This window comes from Pelobates fuscus, chromosome 2 (genome assembly GCF_036172605.1).
Source record: "Pelobates fuscus isolate aPelFus1 chromosome 2, aPelFus1.pri, whole genome shotgun sequence".
NCBI lineage: Eukaryota > Metazoa > Chordata > Amphibia > Anura > Pelobatidae > Pelobates > Pelobates fuscus.
In genome coordinates, this window is record NC_086318.1 from 63,921,592 (window position 1) to 63,937,013 (window position 15,422).

At 40.8% G+C, this 15,422-nt stretch overlaps 1 protein-coding gene across 1 annotated transcript in view; it reads right to left on the reverse strand.

Moving 5' to 3' along the window:
- The window catches only part of SNTG2 (syntrophin gamma 2), a 539,246-nt gene that overhangs the window by 281,329 nt on the left and 242,495 nt on the right, over nt 1-15,422 (reverse strand). The window lies entirely within an intron of this gene.

The following is a 15,422-nucleotide window of genomic DNA, read 5'->3' on the forward strand; positions in this document are numbered from 1 at the left end:
GCAGAAATCCGCATGGAAGCGAATGGGGTAGCTTGGTCTTGGTACAAACTTCACATGCCCCGATGAATTCTTTAATATCCTTGCGTAAGTCAGGCCACCAAAAATCTTTAGAGACCAGCGCATAAGTCTTGCGGATGCCAGGATGCCCAGCCACCTTGCTGTTATGGAGACAGCGTAGCACCTCCAGTTGGAGAGCGGCAGGAACGAAGTGTCGATCCCCAGGAGTCTGTTTGGGTGCCAAATGCTGAAACTTCATGATCTCAGAAAGCAATGGAGAGTGAATCCTGAGATTCGTGTTCGCGATGATATTCCCCTTAGGAACTATGGAGTACAGAAGTGGTTCAGTTATAGTGGATGGTTCATATTGACGAGACAAAGCATCGGCTTTAGGGTTCTTAGAACCAGGTCTATACGTAAGTACATAATTAAAGTGAGTGAGGAACAAAGCCCAGCGAGCCTGCCTGGCGGATAAGCGCTTAGCCTCCCCAATAGAAGACAAGTTCTTATGATCCGTTAGGATAGTAACAGGGTGTAGTGTCCCTTCCAGTAAATGTCTCCACTCCTTTAAAGCCTTAATGACCGCTAACAGTTCCCTCTCCCCGATGTCATATCTGCTCTCAGGCCCAGAAATTTTTTTAGAGAAGAAACCACAAGGGTGTAACGGTTTATCCACCCCTAACCTTTGAGACAGAACAGCCCCAACTCCTGTCTCAGAAGCATCGACCTCGAGCAAGAAAGGCAGAGTCGTATCAGGATGAACTAGAATGGGAGCTGAGGCAAAAAGTTCCTTGAGAGTCTTAAAAGCACCAAGAGCTTCCTCAGACCAGAACTTAGTATCAGCCCCTTGTTTGGTCATATTGGTAATAGGCGCAATGATAGAGGAGTAACCCTTAATGAAGCGCCTATAGTAGTTGGAAAAACCAATAAACCTTTGGATGGCCTTGAGTCCTTTGGGCAAAGGCCAGTCTAAAATAGATTGGAGTTTACCAGGATCCATTTTAAAACCTTCCCCAGAAATCACGTACCCAAGAAAGTCTACCTGAGACTGATCAAAACTGCACTTCTCCAATTTGCAGTATAGACCATGTTGCAGAAGTTTGTGTAACACCTTTCTGACCTGTCTATGGTGAGTCTCAATCTCCTTAGAGTGTATTAGTATGTCGTCCAGGTAAACAATAACACAATCATGCTGAAACTCCCTAAGTACCTCATTAATCAAATCTTGAAATACTGCAGGAGCATTGCATAGTCCAAATGGCATAACAGTGTATTCGTAATGGCCATACCGGGTATTGAATGCCGTCATCCACTCGTGACCTTGCTGGGTTCTCACCAAATTGTAAGCCCCTCTGAGATCTAACTTGGTGAAGATTTTGGAGCCCTTAAGACGATCAAATAACTCGGTAATCAGTGGGATAGGATAGGCATTTCTGACAGTTATTTTATTCAAGCCTCGGTAATCGATACAAGGTCTCAGCGTGCCATCCTTCTTCTTAATGAAAAAGAACCCCGCCCCGGCCGGAGAAGAAGACCTCCTGATGAATCCCTTTTCTAAATTCTCCTGAATATACTCCTCTAGAACCGAGTTTTCCTGAACAGACAAAGGATATACATGGCCCCGCGGAGGCATAGTCCCGGGTAGAAGCTTAATTTTACAGTCAAATGACCTGTGTGGCGGCAAAGAATCAGCATTCTTCTTGTCAAACACTGCCCTTAAGTCTAGGTAAAGGTCTGGTATTTGTCTTTCTGTGGACTGAGTAGGATTCTCCTGTATGTTAATATTAGCTAATGGAGAAACCTTGCACAAACACCGATCCTGGCAGCCCTGGCCCCACGAGAGTATCTCCCCTAACTCCCAATCAATAATAGGGTTATGTTCTTTCAACCATGGGTACCCCAGAACTATGGGAACGGAAGGAGACGAAATGAGCAGAAGAGATAAATTCTCCACGTGTAGGATACCAACATTTAAATCAATGGGTATGGTCTCACGAAAGATAACAGGGTCTAGTAGTGGTCTACCATCTATGGCCTCAACGGCCAAGGGTGTCTCCCTTAGCTGGGATGGGAAATTGTTTTTACTAGCAAAGGCTTGGTCGATAAAATTCTCAGCAGCACTTACTACTTCCCTCCCGCAAGTTAAGGAAACTGGTAGCAGAAGCCTGTGATCTTTATAATTAGGAGTAGAGGACAAAATAGAAACACCCAAGGCCTGTCCTCTAGAGAGACTTAGGTGCGAGCGTTTCCCGGGCGGTTAGAACAGTTCGAGAGTAAATGACCCTTAGCTCCACAATACATACACAAACCTTCTCTTCTCCTGTACTGTCTTTCCTCCTCAGAGAGGTGGGTATACCCTATCTGCATAGGTTCAGGAAGCAAAGATACCGTGGAGTCAGAACTTGGAAAAGCGGGGGCTAACCTAAAAGAAGGTCTCCGGTTCCTCTCTCGAGTGTTCTGTCTCTCTCTTAAACGTTCATCTATACGAGAGATGAACAAAATTAAATCCTCTAAATTCTCAGGGAGTTCTCTGGTAGCAACCTCATCAAGGATTACTTCAGATAAGCCATTCAAAAATACATCCATATACGCCTGCTCATTCCACTTGACTTCTGACGCCAGAGACCTGAACTCTAGTGCATAATTCACCAGTGTTCGGTTCTCCTGTTTCAGACGCAACAGTAATCTGGCTGCATTAACCTTTCTACCTGGAGGGTCAAATGTTCTTCTAAAAGCAGCTACAAAGGCGTTATAGTTATAAACTAATGGGTTATCGTTCTCCCATAATGGGTTGGCCCATCTCAGAGCTTTCTCAATAAGTAGGGTGATAATAAATCCTACCTTTGCCCTATCTGTAGGATAAGAGCGGGGTTGCAATTCAAAGTGGATACTAATTTGGTTTAAGAAACCACGACACTTCTCAGGAGCCCCACCATAGCGTACTGGGGGGGTAATGCGAGAAGAAGCACCCACTGTGGCTACCTCTAGACCTGAACCGACCGGAGAAACAGGGGTATTACGTATCTCCTCTGGTGGGTTATTGGCACGAGATAATAGAGCCTGTAGCGCAAGCGCCATCTGATCCATTCTGTGATCCATGGCTTCAAACCTAGGATCAGGAGAAGCAAGCTGACTGTTTGTACTTGCAGGATCCATTGGCCCTGTCGTAATGTCAGGATCGGGACAGGGATCCAACACGCAGAGTACAAACAGTAGCCAGATACGTATACCGGACCTTAGAATGGCCGGACTAACGTAAGTAGTACAGTATAGAATGGTCAAAGACAAGCCGAGGTCGAGGGTAACAGAAGACAGGTAAGCGAGAGACAAGCCGAATCAAGGGTAACAGAGATAAGCAGAGTAAGGTAAACAAGCCGGGTCAAAACCAAAAGGGATAATAGAATACACAAGCACTGAGTGACTAGAACAAGCTAGAACCACGACAGGGCAATGAGCTAATGAAATAAGCTCTGTTAAATACCCTGTTCAGAGCAGTAACCACGCCTCCGAGGCGTCCTGATTGGTCCTGCAGCAATTGAGTGACAGGTCGTTCCGGAGGAGTGTCCTGATGACAACTTCCTGCCTAGATGCTGTAAAAGGCAGTCACTCCCTCGCGGCCGGCCTTGCATGACTGGATAGACCGTGGGGAAGGGAGCCATCAGGCCGTCTGGATGGAGGAACAGCTAAGTATCTACCTCTTTCGGAGGTAGAGACCACAGGTACCCTGACAGGAGGTGATTCAACAATTAAAAATCTCAATGCCATTTACACGTCCACTGATAGGAGACGCAGAAGGTATTAAACTGATATGAACAATACTAAACTCACCACTCCTATCTGGTGGCACATTAGCTTGCCCGCGCAGTGCCACAAATTTCAAGTAAGAGGACCGACCAAGCATCTTCTTCCATCTCCCTGTTACATAAATCAATGCCATATCCATAGAACTTGTAGAGAATATCCAGGATAGTTTTACAGGGCCAAATCATGTCGCCTGTTGAAAGAGGTGACCTTGCTCGGGTCCCAGGTGTGCGGTTCCTAAAATGGCTGCCATATACATGTCCTCTGATAGGAGACGCGGAAGGTATTAAACTGATATGAACAATACTAAACTCACCACTCCTATCTGGTGGCACATTAGCTTGCCCGCGCAGTGCCCCAAATTTCAAGTAAGAGGACCGACCAAGCATCTTCTTCCATCTCCCTGTTACATAAATCAATGCCATATCCATAGAACTTGTAGAGAATATCCAGGATAGTTTTACAGGGCCAAATCATGTCGCCTGTTGAAAGAGGTGACCTTGCTCGGGTCCCAGGTGTGCGGTTCCTAAAATGGCTGCCATATACACGTCCACTGATAGGAGACGCGGAAGGTATTAAACTGATATGAACAATACTCCACTCCTATCTGTAGGTCCGTCCCATTGTGATTTATGCCCCCCTCCCACCGCGCAGGGATGGGGGCCAGGGGGGGAGGTAAGTAGGCCCCCCCATTGTGATTTATGGCCCCCACCCACCGCGTAGGGGTGGGGGCCGAGGGGGGGAGGACAGTAGGTCCCCCCATTGTGATTTATGGCCCCCACCCACCGCGCAGTGGTTGGGGAGGACAGTAGCTCCCCCCAGTGTGTATCATGGGCTTTGAGGACAGGTGTCAATCCATACCTGCCAAGTGACCCTATGTAGGGGTAACAGTCCCTATTCTGCTCTGTGTCAGTGTGTATCATGGTCTCTGTGGATGGGGAACAGTCTCTATTCTGCTCTGTGTCAGTGTGTTTCATGGTCTCTGTGGACGGGGAATAGTCTCTATTCTGCTCTGTGTCAGTGTGTATCATGGACTCTGTGGACAGGGAACAGTCTCTATTCTGCTCTGTGTCAGTGTGTATCAGGGGCTTTGAGGACAGGTGTCAATCCATACCTGCCAAGTGACCCTATGTAGGGGGGACAGTCTCTATTCTGCTCTGTGTCAGTGTGTATCATGGTCTCTGTGGACGGGGAACAGTCTCTATTCTGCTCTGTGTCAGTGTGTATCAGGGGCTTTGAGGACAGGTGTCAATGTTAGGTGATTTCTGCCCTTTATGGATTAAAAGCAGACTCTGCATCAACTGTGTAATTTTCCATGGGAGTTTTGCCATGGATCTCCCTCTGGCATGCCACAGTCCAGGTGTTAGTCCCCTTGAAACAACTTTTCCATCACTTTTGTGGCCAGAAAGAGTCCCTGTTGGTTTTAAAATTCGCCTGCCCATTGAAGTCAATGGCGGTTCGCGCGGTTCGCTGGTTCGCGAACATTTGAGGAAGTTCGCGTTCGCCGTTCGCGAACCGAAAATTTCGGGTTCGCGACAACACTACTTGCCACCATCTTTTGATGTATAAACATGCACATGTTGCAACACAATGTCAAACGTCATGACATACCATAATGGCAACCAATCACATTATTTCAAATTATACGACAACTGTCACTTTAAAATAGAAAGAAGAAGCCCCTACTCGGGCGAAATGCGTTAAGTACTGTGGGAGATTGGATGCTGGACTTTTATCTAGATTTTAATAACATATTTTCATAAATAAAGTTGCAGTTTTTTTTCCTATTTCTCTCCCTGGTTCACTTTTTATTCCTTTGTTCCTGGTGCACTTTGGATCCTGTTTATACCACCATTAGCTTTCATCACCAGAGCAAGTCATTGCTCTGGAAATCGTAAGTAGGATACTTACTTCTTGTTTTAATATCATTTACAATACATACTATACCATTGGATTTTATTTGTGTTTCTGTTTTATGCACGGCTGTGGAGCTTTGGATACTACACTCCATCACTATATCCCAAGACGGGGATTATACCATCCAGGCGCTATACGGCAGAGCTCTTAGTAGCTCTGCAAAGTGTGAGTTAACCTTTTTACCGGTTTTCCATTTATATTATATATACATATTTTATATTGACATATTGCACTTTTATTTGTTTTATATTTGTGTTCCCTCAAGGTTTATATCCACTACCATACTGTTGGAATACCCTATATGTATGTATATATCATTTTTATAATTTACTATATTTTACTCCTCTGTGGCGCGGTTTACCACTCTGTTTTTGTCACTTTAAAATAACTTCAATATAATAATCCTTTCATCAAGTTTTAAAGTTTTTAATTACTTCATTAAAAAAAAAAAAAAAAAATATATATATATATATATATATATATATATATATAGATATAGATATATATATATATATAGATATATATATATATATATAGATATACATAGAATACCAAATAATAGCTGCTCACCGGTCCAAATGTTTTATCCAAATGTTTTATTCAATCTTGTTTAAAATCTGTGACCAACATTTCAGTCCCCGCTCGGGACTTTCCTCAGGGTCAGACAAAAATGATAGGACAACAATAAAACATTTGGATTTTAACAAGACCGGTGAGCAGCTATTATTTGGCATTCTATGTATCTTTGGAGTCCAGGCTTTGGCACCCGGCACATGAGGAACAATAAAGCGTGAGTGCATGGGATCTTTTCCATTTATATATATATATATATATATATATATATATATATATATATATATATATATATATATATATATATATATATATGAAGTAAAAATATAGAATGAATTAATCATTAATAAAAACACATCCCTGCACTGCCTGTCTGTACTGTCTTACTGAAGATGCATGTATATGGCTGAAGGATCTTGTCATATACTAAAGGTAGACATGAATTTTTCTCTTTTTTTACATATAAACATGTGCATGTAAAATATATATATTTATTTTCAATACTTGATGAAAGAATTATTATATCAAACATATTTTTGGGGTGACACTTGTCCTTTAATACAAAAATGGCAATTAATTGTTGGCTGAACTAGCACCCTAGTAATGTTCATTAGAGTCATGCATTTACATATTTTTGTTATTTTTATATGTAGATTGTGGGTTTTTCTTTCTTCATTGTGTTGTCTTCTTAACCCTGTACCAGTAGCTTATTAAACTGAGCAAACACCAAAATGCAAATGTGTAACTCAAAATCAAGTAAGGTCCCCAAAGTATGTGAACCCAAATAATATTTCACAGACCAGAGAAAAAGATAAAAACAAGAAGAGAAATTTAAAATAAAAAGAAACTGAAAATAAAAGACAAAAATAATCAACATATTAGACTAATGATGCAAAATGTAGACCATGCTATGCACAATTCCTCAAACCAAGCTGAAATTAAACAGTCTCTTAATAATAGTATGTTGTTGGTGAGCAAAGGCAGTAAAAATGCACTTTTACTAAGAGTGTGTCTTTAAAGAAAACTGTCACGCACTTTTGCACATTTTAGTTTCCATTTCCTCAGTCATTTCCAGCTATACATGGTGCTAGCAAAATCACTATCAAATGTATACAAAGCCATGAAAAAATGTGTTTAATTGTGCCCCCCCATGACAAATTATTGGAATACTCCACAAATCTATTATTGGTTACGTTAGCCCATCTGCAGCAGTCCTCGTATCCTCCTCCAGCAGAGCTTTCTTTTTGGAAGGCCCAGCTTTCTTTTTGGAAGGCCTTAGCCATGGAGACTTGATAATATTATAATGCAATCCCTTCCAGTTCCACTAGCACTCCTCACAGAGTAACATCAAATGTCACTTCGTTCAGTTAACTAATATGCTAGTATTGAAGGCAGCACATCTAGAGCAGCAGAGGGAGAGTGCCAGGCATTGGGAAAGCCATCCAAGGCTTCCCCAAACAGAGGAGTTGCTGAGAGGCACCTCTATGCCCTCATAGGTTGGCTCATGGTGGTGCTGGAACAGTTCAAGAGGTGGAGAGTATATTTGAACAGATGAAAAAACAACAACATCTTTGCGAAGTATTAATTGTATTATTTTTATTTAGAACTTTCTCATACAGGAGTACAGCTTCACGTTAGAGAAATCTACTATATAAAATTGCAGAACACAGCTTTCTCCATCCAGTTAATTTATTCCACACAGATAAAAATTAGCTTATATGTTAACCCCTTAAGGACCGGCCTTTTTTTACGATGTTGTACCGTAAGGCCCAGAGCGGTTTTAACACTATTGTGGTGTTTGTGTTTAGCTGTAATTTTCCGCTCTCTCATTTACTGTTCCCATACAAGTTATATATTGTTTTTTTTCAGGACAAGAAGGGCTTTCTTTACATCCCATTATTTGTTTTTAATATTTTTATTGGAGTCGCAATAAAACGTGAACAGGCACATTGCGGATTCATAGAAATAACATTTGGTTGCCTGCGCAGAGGTATTGATGTCAACATAAACAGGCGGTTAATTAAATGCGATGAACTTAAACTTTGCGAAAGTTAAGATGTCATATATATTCAACAGGCATATTTACGCATTACGCTGGCCGTGCATTTCTTCTAGTCTTACACAATCTCATGAGATTCTCACTGCATAAATTATCAATGGTATCCTATGGTTGCCTGCGCAGAGGCCAGTAGTTCTCAGCAATCATGTCGCATAATAAACGTGTACCAACTTTGTAAAAGTGTCTAGGTTACAGATAAGGCTTGAAAAAGCAGTAAAAGTTGCAACAAAATGTGGGCAGGTACATTGCGAGTTCATAGAAAAAACATTTGGTTGCCTACGCAGAGGCACAGACGTATGCGTATAGACCATAAATCCTAATATGCATCAAGAAACTCTGCTTAGACGAGCTGCCATTTTGTAATTGTGCTGCCTGTTATTAGACTGATCCAGGATCTGTTATGGAGCAATGTACTTACGTACATGAGCCATCCAACAGATCCTGAATTCTGTAAGGACATACATGTTTATGATAACGGTCTAAAAAGTAAATGCTTGGAAACTGTTTCGAGCAATGTGGTGATGGTACTAGATTATAGAAAACAATATAACGTTTAACATGCTGTTTTCAGTACGATTCAGTTAACGAAAAACTTTAAAATTAATAACTTTGGCTCTGTGAGCCGCAACAGAGCTGGGCTGTTCTCCATATCAGTTCACTGGAAGCTGCTCATTGCACAGCAGCCCTACCGGTCTTAGGCCGCTGGATCACCTTCTGTCTTCCCTGCAACAACCCCGTCCGTCTCCAGGGCCCTCCGTAGCTTTGTGGGCACTCGGGAGCAGGGGCAGTCCATACGACTCCCACACCTAGAGTCCACGGGCCCCTCTCTCCCTGCACCTCCCCAGCGCCACCAAGTGCCTCAGACTCAGAGGAGCGCGTTGCCCTTTGTCTCTCCCGAAGCCGGCCGCTTGCTTGGAGCCGGCGCGCACCCCCCCGGCCACCGGTCTGCCGGAGGGGTCGCACAGGCCCGCCTCGCCGGGCTCACGGCCACGGGGACATGGCCTTCTGGGGACCCCACATACCCATGGGTTAGAGAACTCACTCCTCCAGCGGGCTGGCAGTCATCACAGGGGATTCATCTAGCGCTCAGCTGTGCCCAAGACCGTTCGGGCGGTCCAGAACGGCCTCCCATGATTGGCACTCTCCGCCTTCACTCCTCCGACTCTGCAGTGGTGCCTCTGTGGAGTATGAGCCAGTGATTTGGCAATCCATATGTGCGCCCATGTCTCTTTGTGCCCGATCGGGGTGCCTCTTCGGGCAGTTGTTTCAGCCCCTCTGCGGCTACATCTAACGTTGCTGGCTGGCTGATAGTAATGCAGCCTGTGCCAGTGCAGGCGGTCGGTATCTGGACCGCGCAGGGACTCCCGCTGCGACCAGCTCCTCCACCTGGAGGCCGGGATATCCCCCACATCCCATTATTTGTATCATGTCATATATTTTACTTTAATAAAAATAATAAAATATGGTGAACAATTTAACTTTTGGACTTTTACTTGAAAAATCTTTTACTTATCTACAAAAGCTAATGAAAAAAACTGGTAAATAGATTCTAAATTTTGTCCTGAGTTTAAAAACACCCAGTGTTTACATGCTTTTTTGCTTTTTTTTCCAAGTTATATGGCTATAAGTACAAGTAGGAAATTGCTGTTTCAATATATATATATTTTTAAATGTATCAATAGTGACATTGTAACACTATTATCTGTCCAAAATCTCTGAATCACACCCCACATGTACATATTTTTTTTAAAGTAGACAACCCAGGGTATTCAATATGGGGTATGTCCAGTCTTTTTTAGTAGCCACTTAGTCACAAACACTGGCCAAAGTTAGCATTTATATTTGTTTGCAGGTTAAAAATGCAAAAATCCCTAACTTTGGACAGTGTTTGTGACTAAGTTGCTACTAAAAAAGGCTGAACATACCCCACTTGCAATACCTTGGGTTGTCTTCTTTTGCAAATGGTATGCCATCATGGGGAAAATTCTCATTTCTGGGCTACCATACGCTCTCAAAGGCAACCTAACCAATCTGACAAATTTCAATAAAAAAAGTAAAAAGTAAAATCAAGCCTTATATTTGACCCTGTAACTTTCAAAAACACTATAAAACCTCTACATGTGGGGTACTGTTATACTCGGGAGAATTTGCTGAACACAAATATTAGTGTTTCAGAACAGTAAAACGTATCACAGCAATAATATTATCAGTGAAAGTGCAGTTTGTGTGTGAAAAATGCAAAAAACTTCACTTTCACTGACAATATCATCGCTGTGATATGTTTTACTGTTTTGAAAGACTAATATTTGTGTTCAGCAAAGTCTCCCAAGGAAACAGGACCCCCATGTACAGGTTTTAGGGTGTAATAGAAAGTTACAGGGTTAAACACAGTGCTAGCAAATTAAGTTCTCTGGGCTTTCGGCCTGGGTTGTCAGGCATGTCCCTCAAATTGCAATCAATAAAATTACTTATTTATTTAAAAATATTACATAAATATGCACATAGAATTTAATATAGAATTTAGAATTTATATATTTGAAGTCTACATGTATATTTATGAAATTATTTATGTAATTATGTATTTGGACATATGTATATTTCGTATTATTTTTATTTATTTATACATAGATATATATATCATTTCATTCTAAGTGTATTTTGATAAAATATATATATATATATTAATATCAAAATATCGTTAGAATAAAATTACATGTATACAAATATATTATTTTAAATTATTACAAATTATTTTTAAATTTTTAATTTATTTTAATTTACTTATTATTTATATTTTATAATATATATATATATATACACACTATATATAGTTATTATATTATATATATATATATATATATATATATATATATATATATATATACACGTGTGTAATCTAATTATATGTTCATTTTTATATTAATATATGTATATATAAATATAAAAATACACTTAGTTTGACATTATGTATATGATATATATATATATATCCTGTTGCAGGAAAAAGTATGTGAACCCTTTGGAATGAAATGGATTTCTGCACAAATTGGTCATAAAATGTGATCTGATCATCATCTAAGTCACAACAATTGACAATCGCAGTCTGCTTAAACTAATAACACACAAGTAATGAAATGTTGCCTGTTTTTATTGAACACACCATGTAAACATTCACAGTGCAGGTGGAAAAAGTATGTGAACCCCTAGACTAATGACATCTCCAAGAGCTAATTGGAATGAGATGTCAGCCAACTGGAGTCCAATCAATGAGATGAGATTGGAGGTGTTGGTTACAGCTGCCCTATAAAAAACACACACCAGTTCTGGGTTTGCTTTTCACAAAAAACATTGCCTGATGCGAATGATGCCTCACACAAAAGAGCTCTCAGAAGACCTACGATTAAGAATTGTTGACTTGCATAAAGCTGGAAAAGCCTTGCTGTTGATCAGTCCACGGTAAGACAGTCCAAAAGCCTTGCTGTTCATCAGTCCATGGTAAGACAAATTGTCTATAAATGTTGAAAGTTCAGCACTGCTGCTACTCTCCCTAGGAGTGGCCGTCCTGTAAAGATGACTGCAAGAGCACAGCGCAGACTGCTCCATGAGGTGAAAAAGAATCCTAGAGTGTCAGCTAAAGACTTACAAAAGTCACTGGCAAATGCTAACATCCCTGTTAGCGAATCTACAATACATAAAACACTAAACAAGAATGGATTTCATGGGAGGATACCACAGAGGAAGCCACTGCTGTCCAAACAAAACATTGCTGCACGTTTACAGTTTGCACAAGAGCACCTGGATGTTCCACAGCAGTACTGGCAAAATATTCTGTGGACAGATGAAACCAAAGTTGATTTGTTTGGAAGAAACACACAACACTATGTGTGGCGAAAAATATGCACAGCACACCAACATCAAAACCTCTTCCCAACTGTGAAGTATGGTGGTGGGGGCATCATGGTTTGGGGCTGCTTTGCTGCGTCAGGGCCTAGACGGATTGCTTTCATCGAAGGAAAAATGAATTCCCAAGTTCATCAAGACATTTTGCAGGAGAACTTAAGGTCATCTGTCTACCAGCTGTAGCTCAACAGAAGATGGGTGTTGCAACAGGACAATGACCCAAAGCATAGAAGTAAATCAACAACAGAATGGCTTAAACAGAAGAAAATACGTCTTCTGAAGTGGCCCAGTCAGAGTTCTGACCTCAACCCGATTGAGATGCTGTGGCATGACCTCAAGAAGCGATTCACACCAGACATCCCAAGAATATTGCTGAATTGAAACAGTTCTGTAAAGATCACATTTTATGACCAATATGTGCAGAAATCCATATCATTCCAAATGGTTCACATACTTTTTCTTGCAACTGTATATTAAATATAGATATAATACATGTTTATATATCATATATATATATATATATATATATATATATATATACACATATATATATATATATTTTCTTTACACTGATTGATTTTATTTTACTTTTTTTTATTTTCCACTTGCAGGGAGATTGCCTGTCAGCACAGACAGTCCCCCTGCAGGCAGATACAGAGGCACCTATTGCGGCCATGTGATCGAGCGATCACGTGGCTGCGGGGTCCTGATCTGCCGCGGGAAGACTCTCTAGGCAGACAGGCAGTCCATCTGGACCGGGATAAACACGGGGGGAACGACGGCGATCAGTTACATAGAAACATAGAAACATAGAATGTGACGGCAGATAAGAACCATTCGGCCCATCTAGTCTGCCCAATTTTCTAAATACTTTCATTAGTCTCTGGCCTTATCTTATAGTTAGGATAGCCCTATGCCTATCCCATGCATGCTTAAACTCCTTTACTGTGTTAACCTCTACCACTTCAGCTGGAAGGCTATTCCAAATGGTTCTAAAAAATGTGAGTAAATTCATACTCACATTAAATCTTAAAAAACGTTGTATTTGCAATATTGCACAATTATTTTGTATTTGTATTTTTCTATCTTTCATGTACACACCCAAACAAGTCATCAATAGGGTGAGTTATATGTACTACAATCTATATAGCGCTGCACTCTAACTAGAGGTTTGGAAGGTGGAAACACCAACTGTGACGAAGTGCCCTTCGCCACTTGGGCCTGGAGAGGTCTGCTTGCCAGCCTCTTGCCATGTGATTATGGTCCCTGGGAGATTGGGCCCTTTTAAAAAACGTATTCGGCCCTAACAGAGTGCATGTCACTCATTCTGGCCCTTTAAACACAGTGGGGCCATTCGGTACTTGCCCTGTGTGAGCGGTGATACCCCCAGATAGCTATGCCATGGAGCCTATTCATATAATGAAAGACTATGGGAAAGACTTGGCAATATAACTGTGTTTAAAGGGCCAGAATGAGTGACATGCACTCTGTTACGGCCGAATACGTTTTTTAAAAGGGCCCAATCTCCCAGGGACCATAATCACATGGCAAGAGGCTGGCAAGCAGTCCTCTCCAGGCCCAAGTGGCGAAGGGCACTTCGTCACACCAACCAAACCCCAAGTTATCGTTTTACTTTAATTAATTTGTGCTTACTTTCAATACTACATCTGAGTACGGACTTTGCCTTTCTTAGCTGCAACATCAAAAAGGTTAAGTTAGTGCTAGGCAGAGATGCTTCTGTAGTAAAGGTTGTTGTGTATAGAGGGTTTTGGGCTCTGGTTGTATGGAATTGTTTTTATCCTGTTCAGCATTATTTAACACATAGCAGAACAATCAGCAGAAAAGGCAGCTACCACAGAGTAAATTTTACTATGCATTCATACACATCATGTGCTAAGTTTATAGTGAGTGCATTAGTAAAATGCCTCAGTTAAAATGAAAAATGAATGTCCGATAAGCCAAAACAGAAAATGTACCACCAGTTTTAATGACAAAAGTTAAATATACACCACCCGCTTATCTGTTTTCGATTGCAGTGAATGCTACTGAATTCATCATAGCACATTGCCATTAAATAAAATAAACTATTTCCCTCGCAGTATTTTCATTTTAAATATAGAATTACTCTTCTACAGTTGAAGGCATTTGACTCACAGTAAAAATGATTTTCAAGATGGGGAAATGATTCACTCATCACTACTCCACATTTTCTATTAGCCTGACACTTTTCAAATCATCATCAAGGTTTGACCTTTTTAAGAAGCTGTTTGATTCAATAATATTGTATTCTTCATGTCATCTATTGCAAGAATGCTTCATACATTCTTTTACTATTTTTGTGTTTTAAAGTTATTAAGGGCTTATTTAGCAGATGTGGTGACTTAAAGGACCACTCCATGCCCCAAAAGCACTTAAGCTTGCTGAATAATACTTATATTGTACTTTGTTTATCATAATCATGTGGGAACAAAAAATTGATTGCCTTGCAAATTTCTTCAAAATGTATTCCACCCAATTAAATGATTTGCTTAGGCATTGTCCTGGTATAGTGTTGCAACGGTCATGTCCAGAAAGTGTTTCCTTTAATGGTGAAGGGCCATGGCAGCACTACATTTATTTCCTGGAAGTGTGACTTGGGACATGAACTGATGGCATTGTTACTAAGGGTGGTAGAGTTGGATTTTGGTTTTGGTAGAGTGATGGAAAGAGTTAACTTTGGCAAGACACATACACAGAAAATATAAATAATGGTACATATAATTCAATAGGTACATATCATTGAACTTTCCACTTTGGCTATGCTTGAATATTTTTTTTGGACCTTGCACTTTTCAGCAGTCAATATTTAGAAGTTGTGAGATGATACAATTTCTGATTTACTTTAAAAAAAAATCACCAAAAAAAGGACACCATAGGCCAGGGATAGGCAACCTTTGGCACTCCAGATGTTGTGAACTACATCCCCCATAATGATCTTACATCAATAATGCTGGCAAAGCATCACGGTAGGTGTAGTCCAAAACATCTGGAGTGCTGAAGGTTGCCTATCCCTGTTATAGACATTAAAACCACTTCATATCCCCACTGTAAAGAGCTACGAAACCTGATGGCGCTATATAAATAATAAAATAATGCTAAAATAATAATATCATTAAAGTGGTCAGGGTGCCATATC